This window comes from Etheostoma spectabile, unplaced genomic scaffold (genome assembly GCF_008692095.1).
Source record: "Etheostoma spectabile isolate EspeVRDwgs_2016 unplaced genomic scaffold, UIUC_Espe_1.0 scaffold00018818, whole genome shotgun sequence".
In the NCBI taxonomy this organism is placed as follows: Eukaryota; Metazoa; Chordata; class Actinopteri; order Perciformes; family Percidae; genus Etheostoma; species Etheostoma spectabile.
In genome coordinates, this window is record NW_022604493.1 from 101013 (window position 1) to 113599 (window position 12587).

The window sequence follows — 12587 nt, forward strand, 5'->3', positions numbered from 1 at the left end:
ACATGAAGACATGTGCACCATAAATTAACGGAGAAAAGACACAAATTGTTGCAGAAAAATAAACCAGGATACAGAAAATAAAATTTATTCATCTGACTTGTAGAATAACGTCAGTGATCGACTTGTTTTAAATGTCGGGGAATGTGGAACAACTTAATGCAAAATGAGTTCAATAAAACAAGGCCACATGCTGATTATTTGATGGATGTTTTCTTCCTGTTGTGTCTGTGTTTACACTCCTAATTAAAAGGTAAAGTTTCCGTCCACTAAAGGTTCTGTTGTTGTCTCTGACAGACTCAGATTATTATTCTAATAATATTATGGGATGGATCCCTACAGAGACAGACCTTTAGTTAAAGAGTAAGATCCTTCTTGAAGCACACTGGAAAATATATGATTTTCTCGCCTAAATTTTTACCCCCTAAAACATGCTGCAGTTTCCACATGCTTTGGCCCTCTGTGATGACCCTGAGTTCATTGTGAAGCTAACACTCTCAGCTTGTTGTTTCTAGTGGCATTGTGACACTAGGCCTTATTGACACAGAGCTACAGAGGTTAGAACACAGAATTTCTATTTCCGTCCAAGTAAATCATCTAAAAAATTAATAAAAATCACTACTGTAAGCATATTACAACTGCTATATACTAACATAGTACCCTAGCCACATGTCTCAACTTTGAACAGAAAAAATCCAGAAGAAAATTGCTTATAAAATGGATTTTATATGAATGTTTTTCTACAGATATGTCTGTGCGTTTGTCTAATTTCTTATTTCTAAAAAAGCCCAAAAAGTGCTAAATACATAACTTCTGAAATACAAAAACACATCTACATCACTCACACACATGCCTAAAATAAGTAGATACATAGATTTATAGGAATAAGTAATCATAATTTGATGAAATGTTGAAATGCTATAAGAAGGCCATATTTTTGGCTTTCAGACAGTTGGAGTGAACTCAGGGATAGGTTTTTGTTGGCCATGTCTGGTACCATTCAACTCGTCTCTTTATTGGCTACACAGGGATGCCAGTTTTATGCCCTTATGTTCTAATTGGTGGGTTCTCCTGTCATTCTTTCCCACGTGGGCCCAATGGGAGATGTACGATATGGTTGGTTTAGTTTGAGTGTATCTCTTGATAGAATCATGCTATTGGTTGGCAACCAGCTTCATTCGAACGTGCTGGCACTACAGATTACAATGATGTGTCGACATGATTTCTAGCGCGCACAGGGAAAAAGTTACACGCGATCAAAACCGAGAAATGATCTAGATCTAGATTTTTGAACGTCAAAACTTGGCCAGAAACTACAAGATTGTGAGGGGACCAGATAATTATGGATTACAAGGCTTGGATATTCTAATAGTTTTACATGTTTACGAAGGAGGAAAACAACGTTTTCGGCGATCTTTCACCGCTGTGATTAAAGACACGAGCAGACAGGTATGGATGCAGATTCCTTTTATACTTAAATCTGTCTGTCTTGCTTTACTTCAGAACATGATTATAACCGTTGTGAGTCACCTTATTGCTTGTGTGTGGGCTCGATGGAATCATGAGACTTTAAGCTTTCTAACGATGTATGACTTGAGCGTGTTTATGACGGTTTAATGCAAGTAATAACGTCCTTTTATGGTGCGTTCCAATTTCAAGCCACCAGCAGCACATTGTACACTTAACAGGTTGAATCAGCCCCGAAATCACCATCACCAAACCCACCAGACTCCATGTAAATAATCATTACTTTTAGCGTGTATAGAGCAGCACATCTCCACCAGAATCAATGTAAATAATCTCTACTTTTAGCGTGTATAGAGCAGCATATCTCCACCAGACTCCATGTAAATAATCACTACTTTTAGCGTGTATAGAGCAGCATATCTCCACCAGACTCCATGTAAATAATCACTACTTTTAGTATGTATAGAGCAGCATATCTCCACCAGGCTCCATGTAAATAATCACTACTTTTAGCGTGTATAGAGCAACATATCGCCACATTTATTTCAGCTTGAATGTGTGATACACCCTTAAGGGATAACATAATAACCAGCGTAGCGTTTAGTACGAATTTCAAATTTTTTTGGTGAGCAATATTAACGTAGCGGGGAAACAAAGAAAGCGGAACCAATGTGCGGGTATCGGTACACCCCGGGGCCCAGGTGACGCACACTTTCCTCCTCTTTGGAGACGAGGATGGCGGTTTGTTTTCTCACTCTCTGATGCCGTAATTCTGCTTTCCAGGTTGGTACTCGGTAAAAATGACAACAGCCGGTTTCCTTCTGCCGTGTGTGTGGTGGACTGAAGCTGTGGGGGGTAGTTATGGAGTTTATGATGTGTAAAGGCGAGCTAAAGAGCCGCGTTTGTAACCGCGGGAAACGGGTTTCGTAAACAATAGAGCTCGCGGCTAGCTAACAGGTGTGCACTGCGCAGACTCCAACTGAGCTTGAAGACGTAGATGTGACGTGAGCAACCTGTCTGAAAGCTGTAAGTCTTCTGGTAGCTGTGCAAGAGAAATCTCAATTCCCAATCAGTAAAGACGGAGAGGTAGGTAAATGTTAGGAGATAACATAGACACAGGCTAATTAATGCTAACCAACATACTAGTTAACATTAACATAGGCACAGGCTAATTACTGCTAACTAACATGCTAGTTAACATTAACATAGGCACAGGCTAAGTACTGCTAACTAACATGCTAGTTACCGTTAACATAGGCACAGGCTAATTACTGCTAATTAACATGCTAGTTAACATTAACATAGGCACAGGCTAAGTACTGCTAACTAACATGCTAGTTACCGTTAACATAGACACAGGCTAATTACTGCTAACTAACATGCTAGTTAACATTAACATAGGCACAGGCTAAGTACTGCTAACTAACATGCTAGTTACTGTTAACATAGACACAGACTTATTACTGCTAACTAACATGCTAGTTAACATTAACATAGGCTCAGGCTAATTACTGCTAACTAACATGCTAGTTAACATTAACATAGACACAGGCTAATTACTGCTAACTAACATGTTAGTTAACATAGGGTTGTGTGTGTGATTCTGGGTGCTGGTGCTTCCATTCCCTGGTAATGAGTTATTTTGTGGTTTTTAACGTATCCTGACAGGATTGTTACTGTTAAAATGTTGTTTAACTCTTAAAGGGGAGTTCCTCCTAAAAGTTCTACAGAGTATTAGTAAAGGAATGTATTATAAGTTGAACTATTATCCCCAGGTGTATGATGGTTCATATTTTGACTCTGACGTTGTTTAAATATTTATTTCCAGCCAAAGAGGGTTTTTGATTTCCATGATGACATTAGTATAATGGAGGAGTTTTGGAGGTAGAAAGAAGAGAGATATATTATTATTGAAACGGTTCAGTAAGGGTGATATTTATTTTGGTAAGGACGAGACTATTTCTGGGAATTTGAGTGTGGAAGATTTTGCCAACTGAAAAATGGGGAGTAAAGAAAATGGTGTTACGGTTCTTAAATTGAAGTGAAACATGTTTTAACGAGGGGAATGTTGTTGTTGAGGACTGTTTTATGCTTTTGTATTTGGGAGAATTTGTAATAAACAGAGATTTGGAGACGAGGACGGCGGTTCGTTCTCTCACTCACTGACTCCGTGATTCTGCTTTCCAGGGTTTCTCCTATGAGAGTTAAGAAGTGAACCCCAATCAAGAAAAAACATTTGTAACCCCGGTTACTTAATTTGAAACCACCGCCTTGGGGCAGACGTCAAGCTGGCGACCGGAGCAGGAAAGAAGGAGGAAGAGGAGGAGCAGCCTGCAGCAGCAGTAGTGAAGGAGGAAGAGGAGGAGCATGTGGTGGAGAAGGTTTTGGACCGCAGAGTGGTGAAGGGAAGAGTAGAGTTTCTGCTGAAATGGAAGGGGTTCTCAGAGTAAGTATGAGTCTAGAATATTAATGCTTGGTGATCTTGGTCCTGAGATATAAAATATTTACATATTGCAAATAAGTGTCAGCATGGTATCATGCCCTCAAAGTTGAAGGTTTGGTATTTTGATACTATGTTGCAGACCCACAAATAACCTTACAAGATGGAAATAGAAAAATAGATAACCTTAGAAATAGAAAAAATGAATAATAAGAATGCTAATTAGAGTGAGAATGGATTGTCTAAAAACAAAGTGTGAGAAGATGTTCTTCTGTCTGCACTCACCTTTCCAGTGAGGAGAACACATGGGAGCCACAAGACAACCTGGACCTGGACCTTATCACCGAGTACCTGCAGAAACACGAGGAGACGGAGGAGAAGAAGAAGGAGGAGGGCAAGAGGAAAGGTGTCAGGGAGGAGGAGGTGAGTGAAGGAAAGAGGTAGGGCTGCACAATTAATCAAATTTTAATCGCAATCACGAGTTTGGCTTCCCACGAGCGATTTTTTTTTTTTTTTTTTTCTTCCTCTTACTCCGCCCCCGGCCACACAGCGCCCGCCGGTCCCAACTTCTGACATTTGTCTACGGTTTTAATTGTTACTAATAATGTTATTTATTAATTTGTGATCAAATATTTTTTATGTAATTAAGAAACAAAGAGTGCCAACCAATCCCCTAAGTCGGAGAGGCTGATGACCCCTACAGATACTAGATCAAGGTCAACTGGGAGTCAAACACTCCCACAAAGAAAAGTTTCCAGCTCCACCAATCCCAGACCATCCCCCCGTTGTTCCTGCCTGGCTCAAGGCCGCCAACAAAAAGGCCACACAGGTATTCAATTCAATTCAATTTTATTTATAAAGTGCAAAATCCCAAACAACAGTTTTCTCATTGTGCTTTTCGTCAAGAGCAGGTCTAGACCGGACTCTGGGATGTTATTTATCTCCCAGGTCTATCCATAAAGAGCAGGGGCCTGTTGCACAAAACCAGGATAAGGGATTAAGCCGGGATATTCAAGTTGTCCTGGTTGAATTTGGCTTTGACTCAGTTGCACGAAACCAGATTAAATTAAACCCAGCCAAGTAACCATAGAGATTTATTCTTTGCGGCTAGCCTGGTCCAGAGCAGGCTAACAGCCGGGCTAAGATTAATCCTGGAGTCTCATGTGTCAAATCAGCTGCCGTCTGATCCGAAATAAACGTGTTTAACAGTTATTTCGTTGTCTTCTGCATGTGTTCTGCTTTATTTTTATTAACATACATTAGTCTACTTATCACTATTATTTATACTTTATACTTATCACTATTATAGTTTGATTTAAACCCTACTACAGTTGTTTAGATGTTAGAAATGGTTGCACTGGCATCCTGATGGGAGTGGGACTTTTCCCGGTGGGACGGTACTGTGTCGAGGCTGCCTGGTGTGCGGCCGCTGCCCAGTGGCTGCTGGTCGGTGGCCGCTACCTGCCGGCAGACCTGCGAGTTGCGTCAGTGTCCACTCTCTCTGTAAAAGTAGAGATGAGCAGCGCAGCGTCCGTGGTCTCAATTTCAGGTTACAGGACGCGCTCCGAAGATTAAGTGTGACGATATTAATGTAGCGATATTCCCAGATGATAATAATGGCAGATTGGTCAGAGACCGATACATTCATGATTCATTTTCTTGTCCTTCTCTAATAAAGGACAGTTTGTGTTACTCCTTAATATGTAGGCCTGATGTTTTTTATTATAGCTTACATTGGTTTCATAACCTTCTCAATTAGTCTTACATCCCTGGACCAATAACGTGCCTATATACAGGATGTATGTAGTGTAGTTTACATTCATCACACTGGGAACACCACAATGGTTCTTAATCTTTTTATTTTGGTGCGGCCACTTGTCAGAAGAATATAAAAACATGAATATTGTTTTACATATATGCTCACAGCGTGTATTGAAGTCACTTATTTTTCTAGTTGTTGTTTTCTAGTTGTCTGATTGTTCTTTATGAACAATAATTGTACAAAGAATTAGACATAGCTTATAGAGATTTGTGCGTATGGTTGTAAAACATGTTCTCGCGTTGTGAATAAGGGTTTGAAATTAAGGCTGAATCCCATTTCTCCATCTTACCCCTACCCCTTGGCCCTTACCCCTACCCCTCACCCCTTGAAACCAAGGGGTAAGTGGTAGGGGTGAAAACATACCCCTATGAAATGGGACACCACTTGGTTACATCACCATACAGTATTGATCACAAACCTCCAAGATGCCGTCTCTTTCTGTCGACTGTGTGGGTTTGGACAACAGTGTCATATGCATTTATATATTTTATAGTTATTTTATGTAGGTCTGTTTGCATTACATATGTGTATACACATGTATCATGTATACATACATATACACCATGTATAGGCAAGGCAAGGCAAGGCAGCTTTATTTGTATAGCACATTTCAGCAACAGGGCAATTCAAAGTGCTTTACACTAAATCAGTTAAACAGATAAAACACAAGTAAAAACAGTTAAAAATCATAAGCATTAAAAAGCGGTAAAACACATGAATAGACAGTTAAAAAAAAAAAAATAGACACATAAAACACAAGAATAAAAGTTACAGTGCAGCATAAGAAATTTAAAGAAATGAGCAGTCATTTAAAGAAAGGCAGCATCAAAAAGAGAGTTCTTCAGCCTTGATTTAAAAGAACTGAGAGTAGCAGCGGATCTGCAGGTTTCTGGGAGTTTATTCCAGATACGAGGAGCATAGAAACTGTGTAACACCATGTATACATGGTGTGTTGTATATCTGTTTCAGTTATCACAGTTTTGAATGTCATTGATGTTTACAAAAACATTTTAACAAAAATCTGTCTTTATTGTCGATAAATAAAACATAACAGGCAAAAACATTACATAAAATGAGGTTACAGAACCATTCTAAGAACTAATAGAACCATAACTAACATGTCACACACATAAAAAGGCACTCATATGTCTAATATAAGTGCCCCACCCCCCCTCCTGTTTCATCAGTGTCCCGTATCAAAACCAACAACAATATACAACTGCATGAACAGGAATTAATAAAAAATTATTACAATAATACAGTACCAATGCAATAATGAATGGGTACAACATGAACATATGATTTAGGAAACTTCTGCATTTTCAGCCCTAAAGTGGATCAGCTGCTGTGTCCTCCTACAGGATGGTATATGTAAAGCACATGTATCATAGACCGTTAATATTTATTTTTGTGTATATATATATATATATGATGTATACAGTCCATTCAAGGCAGAGAAATGTGGGACTGTTGTGCTAATCAACGTTAACATTAGTGATTAGCGTTAGCATTGCAAACTAGTGATTTTTAAAAGGTTTCCGTTAAGAACATGGTTGCAAGTATATATGTACAGGACTGCATAGACCACCCAACAAGACTGTCGTAATTTTCAAATCAATTATTTAAGACTAAAATACTTATTTTATGCGTCTCTCTGGTCGATGCGGCAGCCATTGTTTCCTGTTGCACCATGTCTATCCTACCCCCTCGGTTTGAAGTATGCCCGCGTTCTCCCTAGATTTTTTTCTTTAACTGTCTAGGGCCATGCACCCCTTAGCCCTCGATCACAAAACGTATTGGGACACCACTAGGTCCAGCGTGAACGCGCAAAAATTAGGGGAAGGGGTTAGGGTAAGACAGAGAAATGAGATTCAGCCTAACCCTTGTATCATTATCCCCCACTCCGGGTCTACCAAAGGAGTCCTCAGCAGACGTCAAGCTGGCGACCGGAGCAGGAAAGGAGGAAGAGCAGGGGCCTGTAGCAGTGAAGGAGGAGGAGGAGCCTGCAGCAGTGAAGGAGGAAGAGGAGGAGTATGTGGTGGAGAAGGTTTTGGACCGCAGAGTGGTGAAGGGAAGAGTACAGTTTCTGCTGAAATGGAAGGGGTTCTCAGAGTAAGTATGAGTCTAGAATATTAATAATTGGGGTCCTTGGTCCATATATACACACACACACACACACACACACTCTACAGCATAATTTGTGGCATTGTACCATACCCTCAAAGTTGAAGGTTTGGTATTTTGACACTAAGGTGCAGACCCGCAAATAAGTTTACAATATGGCAACAGATAAAAGGAATAATCCAAATTAGCAGCTAGAGTGAGAATGTATTTCCTAAAAAACAAAGTGTGAGGAGATGTTCTTCTGTCTGCACTCACCTTTCCAGTGAGGATAACACATGGGAGCCACAAGACAACCTGGACCTGGACCTTATCACCGAGTACATGCAGAAACACCAGGAGACGGAGGAGAAGAAGAAGAAGGAGGGCAAGAGGAAAGGTGTCAGGGAGGAGGAGGTGAGTGAAGGAAAGAGGGTACTCCAAACTGAAGAGTCCCAGAAATCTAATGTCAATATTAATGAATGCACACAGAAGGCTTCACAAACGTCTTTTAGGATTTATATATTATACAGTAATTCCTCAAAGAAAAGCCGGTAGTTAATTAAACTGCGGCCCTCTGATAGTGGCCGGGGGGGGCAACACGGATAAATAAAGGCCGGGAAAAATCAGTGCGGATAATCTCCTCGGTGCCTTTCATATAATGTGCAGTCACGTTTATCGTAATTTACATTTCTGCCAATTTAACGTAACAGATTCCACAATTTATTCACATTTTGTTTTTCTGGATTATGATTCTCATGTAAAGTATTATTTGTGACCAAATTTAGATTTTTTATCTAATTAAGAAACAAAGAGTGCCAACCAATCCCTTGAGTCGGAGAGGCTGATGACCCCTACAGATACTAGATCAAGTTCAACTGGGTGTCAAACACTCCCACAAAGAACTGTAACCATGGTAATGCAGCAGTGGAACTTGGACACAGACATGCTGTGAACGATGCTTCTGGTTTTACTTAGCTCGCTCCACCATGGCACCTTACTAACTCACTCGCTCACTCTGTTGATCTACAAACGGAGATCAATGGAGGGGGGGTGTATGAGGCCACCCCCATTTCCACCAATCATTACACCGTTGAATACAAAACCTTTACATACAGTTGTGTTCAGAATAACAGCTGTGTTTTTAAAGAAGTGAATAATGCTCAAAATCCTTAGATTAGCTTTTAATTCCACACTGCCAACAAGACCAACATTGATCAAGTCTGTGTTCTACCTTTACAGGAAGTGAAGAAATAGGAATATTAGCAGTATTTGCATTTTTCTTTACAAACTCAAATGTTTACTTTATTAACTGAAAAAATGTGTCAGGATTTGAATCCCAGCACTGATATTTAGTTGCATAACCATTATTTCTGAGAACTGCTTCATATCTGTGTTGCATGGAGTCACCTGTGATCAGGTATTCCAGCCCTGGACCATTGAACCACATCCCATAATTCCTCTGTATTACTGGGTTTGGACTCAGAAACCGCATTTATGATGTCACCCTACAAGGGTTCTCTGGGATTGAGGTCCAGGGATCGGGCTGGCCGCTCCATAACATCCATCTGGTTCATCTGGAACCAAGACTTTGCTCCTTCCTGGTGTGTTTGGGTATTTGTCTTGTTGAAAGACCCGTTTCAAAGGCATTTCCTCTTCAGCATAAGGCAACAGGACCTCTTCAAGTATTCTGATGTATTGGAACTGATCCATGATCCCTGGTATGTGATAAACAGGCCCAAAACCACAGTATGAGAAACATCCCATAACCACCATGCTTTACTGTCTTCACAGTGGACTGGGGCTTGATTTCAGTGCAGGGGGGTCGGAGGACAAACTGTCTGAGTTTTAGTGTGAAATGCACTATAACCAGCATGCACAACATGTTCTTCCTTCCTTCCTTAAATATGTATATATACAGTATATAGATTAAATATGGGCCATAACTGACACCTGTTTCTTCACAGAATCAATCAATAATTGAACACAACACTGCTATTATTTTGAACATGCTCCTTTCAATTACAGATTCAATTCCACAGAATGAGCAGCATGCATGTCATGACTATTGGTTTTCTAGGACTCTACAACACTTACTAGTAAATGACTTGCCATGTAGAAATATCACTTTTACCAAAAAATAATTTGAGTTTAGTGATGCTATTATTGTGAACACAACTGTACATCAAAGCTAGTTTTATTCCAGAGCACACAGAAAGCTCTGATGAGCATCAGAAATGCTTGAGGAAATGTAGCTTGTGTGGACAATACCACATTACACTACCATATTACTTACTTACATAATACTGCTGGCTATACACGTTTGATTTAGCAAAACGACAACCTAAAACAAAAGGTCAAAGGTCAAGTGGTGCCCCTCATTGCTAATGCCTATCAGGAACAATGGTTCTAATTTACTTTACTGGAGTAGAACTGTTCCAGCAACATGAAGATAACACGGTAACCCCTACAGATACCAGTGAAAGGTAAAAATCTGTGGGATAATGTTACAGCTAAAGGCTGGCAACAAAATGGAGGCCACACATACATTTATAAAAAGTAGTTTATTTATCACAAACTAACCAACACTGAATGTTACATTTCCCATAATCAACTCCATAATAGTGATTCAATTCCAATTCAATTTTATTTATAGTATCAATTAAAAAAAAAAAGACATAAAAAACATAAGGACTCTGGGGAGTGACTAGTGATGTTGGCAGATAATTAAGAAAAGTAATGCGTCAGTCAAACAATGTTCCATAGACATGCTCTAAATGTTGTTTCTAGTTTAAGATAGACCTCTACAGCATGGCACCTCACTAACTCACTCTCTTGATTTTTCTCTGTTGATAGAAACGGAGACGAAGAGGAGTCAGACGTCACCGCTGTCAGCAGTGTGACAAATCCTTCACAACATCTGGATATTTAAAGATTCATCAGAGAGTTCACACTGGAGAGAAACTGTACAGCTGTGATCAATGTGGGGCAGCTTTCACACAACAGAGTGTCCTGAAAAGACATCAACACATTCACACTGGAGATAAACCGTACAGCTGTGAACAATGCCGGGAAAGTTTTTCTCAGAGTTGTCACCTTAAAGCTCACCAGCGCATTCACACTGGAGAGAAGCCGTTCAGCTGTGAACAATGTGGGGAAACCTTTTCTCGTAGTGGCAACCTTAAAACTCACCAGCGCATTCACACTGGAGAGAAGCCGTACAGCTGTGAACAATGTGGGGAAACCTTTTCTCAGAGTGGTAGCCTTAAAACTCACCAGCGCATTCACACTGGAGAGAAGCCGTACAGCTGTGAACAATGTGGGGAAACCTTTTCTCATAGTGATAGCCTTAAAACTCACCAGCGCATTCACACTGGAGAGAAGCCGTACTGGTGTGAACAATGTGGAAAAACCTTTTCTCAGAGTAGTAGCCTTAAAACTCACCAGCGCATTCACGCTGCCTCGTTGTGAACATGTTTCAGAGCCAAGCTGTTTCGTCCTCCTCATGCCCTGATAGCTGTGTTGTTATATTCTGATCTTCTCTCCACATTGAAGGCTGACCAGCAGTAACTTTATCTTCTGATCAACATGTATGTTATTGTGGATCAGCTGGACTGTTTTCTGCCTGTCCTCAGAACCCTTTACCATTTAGGCACCAGAATCGGTGCCGGAACCCATCCTTTTAAAAATACATTTTATAAATTTATATATTTTAAAAGTGAAGGAGCACAAAAAGACAATCAGTATTGGTGCCTAAACCATCCTTTTAAAAATATATTGTTTAATGTGTATATATATATATAAAAAAGGAGCACAAAAAACAGAAACATTTAAGAACAGTTTGTTTATTGCTATATGGTCCAAAATAAATGAAAAAAAAATGTAATAACAATAACGTATTTTTTCGAGCAATTGCTGCTAAACAACAAAAACAACCACTAGATGGAAAAGGCAGCGCTGGTATTTCAGTAGAATCGAAATGAGGCCCCAAAATCCCCGTTACTATTCGGTCCGATAGAGACCGGGTGTTAAGGCACCGGTGCCGTACTAGCACCGTGTTTCGGTACCCAACCCTAACCACAATGTACCCACCGTAGGAAGGAGAAGGCCCAAAGGAGAAACATCAAGACGTTTAAAGATGTTTTGGTTGGAAAACATAGACGTGTTTGAAACTTTTTTTATTTTGTAAAAACTTTCTTCTCATTTCTAGAAACATACAGCTTTTTTTTGGCTGACAGGAAGTCAGTATAATTTTCATTTTTGGAATACATTTTTGTTACCCTTATATATTTCTAAACTAAAAAAAACTCTAACTTTTGAGCATTGGGAGTTTAATAAGCGCAAATTCAATGTTTGTTTAAATTGGTCCTTTCATCATTACGGACATACTAGAAGTTGGCCGTTTTTAATTGTACGCTCTCAAGTTATTGTTGTTTTGTAGTTTAACATCATGTTTTCCTACTTTGTGGAATTTCATTTAATAATCTTTGTCTGACATTTCATATTTTCTGTGACTGAATGTGGTTTTAAATCTGGTGAAGTCTGTTCAGACTGAAAGTAAAGACACTGATGATGTCATACAAAATCAGAAAATAGAAAGCAAACGGTTGATTTATTTATCTGACTTGTAGAATAATACCAATGATTGAATTGTTTTAAATGTTTTGCAATGTGGAACAATGAAATAACAAATATAAAAGAAATTAAATGAGTTCTCGTGCTGATTATTTGTGACTTGATTTGGTGGATTTTTCCTTCCTG

General features: G+C 39.5%; 1 long non-coding RNA gene across 1 annotated transcript; it reads left to right on the forward strand.

Annotated features, from left to right (window-relative positions):
• Positions 1 to 3603: 3603 nt before the first annotated feature.
• On the forward strand, positions 3604 to 7751 carry LOC116682602 (uncharacterized). The gene is made up of 4 exons (XR_004330453.1): positions 3604 to 3910; positions 4198 to 4327; positions 4554 to 4733; positions 7645 to 7751. It is a non-coding gene; the product is annotated as an uncharacterized LOC116682602 (long non-coding RNA).
• The last annotated feature ends 4836 nt before the right edge of the window (positions 7752 to 12587 follow it).